Genomic DNA, 4,890 nt, shown 5'->3' with positions numbered 1-4,890 from the left:
ATCTTATAGGATGTTTGTGGAAGTTCTATAGAAAGGAATAAAGATTGTGTTTTACTATAGTAATTCCCCTTATCTAAATTTAATCCCCTTATGGTTTGATATTACAGGAAGAAGAAAAAGTACAAGTACATTTTTATCAAAGGTTAGAGATTAGGCAAAACTCATAGACAAAAATAATTGACTTGGAATTAGGGACAGTTCAGAGAGGACTTCCTACCAGTATTAGCAAAAGGACATTGTCAGGGGAAGAGCGACATCTACTGCACCTAACTGTACTGCAGCTGACCCAGGAGGCTTCAAACCCAGGCGTGACCTATGCAAGTTTTAATTACTTTACCACCACAAAACTAAAAATTAAAAGTGGCCAACTAATATCGTCTCTGGAAAAAAACACAATATTCTTCCATTTAAAATAACTTACAGCTGGATGTGGTGGTGCCTGCCTGTAATCCCAGCGACTCAGGAGGCTAAGGCAGGAGGATTGCACATTTGAGGCCAGCCCAGGCAACTTAGCAAGACTCTCAGCAATTTAGTGAGACAATGTCTCAAAATAAAAAAAAATAAAAAGTGCTAAGTATGTAACTCAGTGGTTTGATCACCACTGGGTTCAAACGCTAGTACCACAGAAAGTGGGAAGTGGGGGGCAACGTCATGAAAATAGAAGAGGAACTATTAAAGTAGAAGAAGGGAAGCAGGGGGAGCGGAGAGCAAGGGGAGCTATTAGAGAATAAGACTGACAAAATTATGTAGTATGCACGTCTGAATGTGCCACAAAGAAACCTACTATACTGTATAATTAATACCTGCCAATAAATTTTAAAATGACATTTGCGTATTCAAATGTAATGATTACTAATTGTAGAAATTTAAAGAAAATAAAGGTCCTCTAATAATATCCTTATCAATACTTAACACTTAGTTTAAAGGCACTGCCACAATCTTCATCATTTTTCTCTTTATTCTTTTCCTCCCCATTCCTTCTCTTTCTCTCATTCTCTTTCTCCACATTTTTATTTTTTTTAAGTTATTCAAAAGCAAAAATTCCTGATGTTGATGAGGAATGATTGCTAACAGTTCGGTGTGTGTTATTCCACACAATTTTGTGATACTAGAAATGCACATCATCACAAACAATAATAAGACAGGACTGTTGTCATTGTTCTCCAACCAAAGATCACCAGGACCAGAAACACGGTGTAATCCAGCAAGTTGGATTTGTTCCTCTTTGTGGTGAGGAAGAAAGCACACCACAGAGAACTGTGGGCTGTTTCAGTAAGAGGATAAAAAAAAGAGAACTTATTATGGAACTCAGGCTTATGCTGTATGGCTTGAAGAAAAGTTTAAGAAAGCAGGGCATTGCTTGGGTGGGATGTCATCAGGACACAGGGCAATTCTATGATTAGATATCTGAATAAATCTCTTCTAGAAGAAGGGAAGACAAGACTAAAGCCAGTGACTAGCTGGTCAAGAAGCAATGCCATTCATGTTAGCCAGGACAGGTGGATGCTTGGTCATTTTTGTGTTTTGGCCAGTTTTCTTGTGTGTACCTGTGTCTGTGCTCAGACAGGATCATGGAGTGGTCTCATTTTCATCTTGATCTACTATTGGTGCTGGGTAGCCTTATCTAGCATTGATGTTCTCTGATGTCAGTCAAGTCCAACAGAACACCCAGGCCTGGCCGTGAGTGCCCCCAGCCCTCTGGGACTGCATTTCTCTTTCTCTTTTTTTCACTTAAGAATGTGATATTAGTTCTTTGGGCTCCCTTCTGACTTTTAACAATGGTAACACTAGGAAAACAAAACCCAAATCTTTTCAGAACTTCATGTAAGTTGTCATACTGGGACAAGTTGTCATTATGTAAATACTCAGGTTTTACAGTATATAGTTTACATAATAAGGCAATCTAACTCCTGGTGATATTTCGAATGTTATTTAGGTTAAAAATTTAGTAAGAATGTTAGTATATCATAAAATATAACATTACAGCTTATTTAAACCAAATATATAATTGACCATATTGAAAAAACATTTTCACAGAATGGGTGAATCAGCAATTTCTTCAGAGTCATTTATGAACAGTTGAACATTTTAAAATGTTATATCTATAGGTAATATATCTAAAGACTTATGGGTTAATTTAAAAGTTTGGAATTTTTCATTTGCAAAATACAAATGGGTTTCAAGCATAGTACTTTAGGAAATGATTGAGTATCAAGCTATCATGCTTCCGTTTTTTTGTTTTTGTTTTAAACCACAAAACCAATGTTTTTTCTTTATGTTGTTAGGTCTTAAAGTACAGAAATCTTGTGTAAATGAAATTCTGTCTTATGTTTCAAAAAGAGATAAAAGAGAACTGAAGTAGAAAGCAATAGAAATGCCAATACACAATTACTTAATGTTTAATTCATAACATTTGGACTTTGGGGAAAAGCTAATTGTGCTTTTTGAGTGTCTACATTTTAACTATTTAATGTCTTTGGGTTCCTCTAATGAGGTCACTACTGAACAAAATTGTTCCTTTTTGTTTTTAAATGATTATGCAAATGAATGATTTCCTTACTAAATAAATTAAATCATCTGTTAATGATAGTCCTTAGGTAAAAATAAAAATATTGCATCCTAGATACCATCTTCCAGCTTTCTCATTGGAAGATCTACTAAGTTATCTCTACCCAGATTTCAGGTTATTCCTGAATGTTTTTGGTCATTTTTCTCTAGTATATTTGGCTTACCTACTTCTCAGAATATAAGTCATTGAAGTTCTCTCTGTTTTTCTGTCCTTGACCAAATAGTAAAGAAAAACAAGCAAGCTTGAAATTAAAGGGAAAAATGATTCCTTTATCATAGTTTACTGTATTTGCTCTTGGTATGAAAACTTTTATTAATTACTATTCCTAAATTTTGTGTCACAAAATGATATATAATAGTAATAGCTTTTATTGGAGGTGAAATGTTAGTTCCCACCCCAACCCCCCACTTTTGAGTATAAATAACAGAAAAGATGAACAGCATGGAATCTGTCCTTGCCAAATTATTAGTGAATGCATAGTTCAGGTTTGCTATACTTTGAACCACATAATACTAATTTCCTAATTGTAGTCAATGTTACCTTTTTGTGTTGTGACCACTAAGCTTCTGTCTTATAAAGCTATTAGCTCTACAGAATTTTACAGAACTTTACTGAAGAGTCTAAAGATGCAAAGAGAGAATGGGCCTTGTGGAACAGAGGATCTTTTTTTTTTTCTTCTTTTTTATATCAGCTCCTTACTGTGAACACGGAAAAAATGAACATTCGAGTGCTCTGTAAATTTTTTGGTAAACATTTTATGTTTGCATTTAAACTTGAAATGAATGAATAGAATTAGACAATCAGTTAAAATCCAAAATGAGAAGTGTTATAATTTAATGACCTTGTTTTGCTATAGCAATAAAATGACCAAGTGCAATGACTTAATAAAATCATCTTTTTTAAAAAAATAAAAAATAAAAAATAAATGTGCTGGACATTTTTTCATGTCAATATTGAGTCTTCTTTTTTCAAAGGACCAAAATTTTTTATTTGACTAAATTCTAAGTCACACATCATCACAAACAATAATAAGACAGTACTGTTTGTCATTGTTCTCCAGCCAAAGACCACCAGGACCAGAAACACAGTTATAGTTCAGCAAACTGGGTTTGTTCCTCTTTGTGGTGAGGAAGAAAGCACACCACAGAGAACTGTGGGCTATTTCAGTAAGAGGATATAAGCATTACACTCTCCCCTGTTTATTAGACTTTGGCAATAAAAGAAAACTAAGTAACCTTATATAGGACAGTGAAAATGTCAGGGGTATCTACAGTTTTACTATTGGACATATATATATGACTTCTCCCTTTGGCTGTATCAGTTCAGTTCAAATCATTAAATATGGACAAGTTCTTCAAAATCACTTCTTTATGTCTCCAAGTTCTTCAATGATGCCAGTATCCACCTCTGGCCACTTTACCTGAATGACATCAATTATATCATCTGTAAAGTCCCCCTGAATGATGATTTCAACTTCCCCTGTTACTGAGGCACTGCAGGAGAAATTTTGAGCAAAAAATATTTGTGCTTCTTTAAGATCAATTTCAAAAGTTGCAAGGCTACATACTCTTGTCCCGTAATTCTTCTTTGCTCTGGGAATTTTAGCTATAGTAACCTTTTGTGGTATTGTCTTCTCTTTCTGTTTTTTTTTTTTTTTCCCCTTCTACTTCTCTTTTGTTTTTGCTTTTCCTCTTCTTCCCCTACTGTTCCTTGACCTTCATTAATTCCAGCTTCTTGTGAGGGTGAGTTTTCTACAGTGAGTTTTGCAAACTCATTTGGGAAATTCGTCTCTAACCACTGTCTACATATAGCAACACCAGGCATATGTTCACAGTAATCTGTTGGTAATGAACAGACTCCACAGTAAAGGACCCAAAGTGGGTCACCAGCATCTAACTTGGCACTATTCCTTGGGTCTTCTTTGTCATCAGCCCCACTAGATTCAGAAATATCAGTAGGTTTGGTTACACATGGCCACTGCCATCCTGGGACACCGGCCAGGGCCTGCAGGTTTGCTGCTGCCACTGCTGCCATCTCAGGGCATGGCTGCATAAGTTTGAGGACACAGCCCTGGCAGCCACTGCTCCCACAGCTGCCACCTGCTGAAGTGACACATGCAACTCCTCCTTCCTAGCCAGGTCCTCCGAGAGGCCATCCAGTCTTGAGCGTTATTGAACCAAACTTCTCTTGTTGAATAATTGAATTTTCTAAAACTTTAGGTGTATAATTAATACTAAAATGAAAATTTTTAGAAATACATCTTTGTATAGGCTTCAGAATCTGAAAGACCTAGGATCTGGTCCTAACTGAACTACAAACTA

General features: G+C 35.7%; 1 pseudogene; it reads right to left on the bottom strand.

Annotated features, from left to right (window-relative positions):
- Positions 1–3,929: 3,929 nt before the first annotated feature.
- On the bottom strand, positions 3,930–4,603 carry LOC124962845 (density-regulated protein-like; annotated as a pseudogene).
- Positions 4,604–4,890: the final 287 nt, after the last annotated feature.

Source organism: Sciurus carolinensis, chromosome 13, assembly GCF_902686445.1.
Source record: "Sciurus carolinensis chromosome 13, mSciCar1.2, whole genome shotgun sequence".
Lineage (NCBI taxonomy): Eukaryota > Metazoa > Chordata > Mammalia > Rodentia > Sciuridae > Sciurus > Sciurus carolinensis.
Note: the sequence above shows the minus strand (reverse complement) of the source record. Positions and strands in the feature narration are given on the sequence as shown.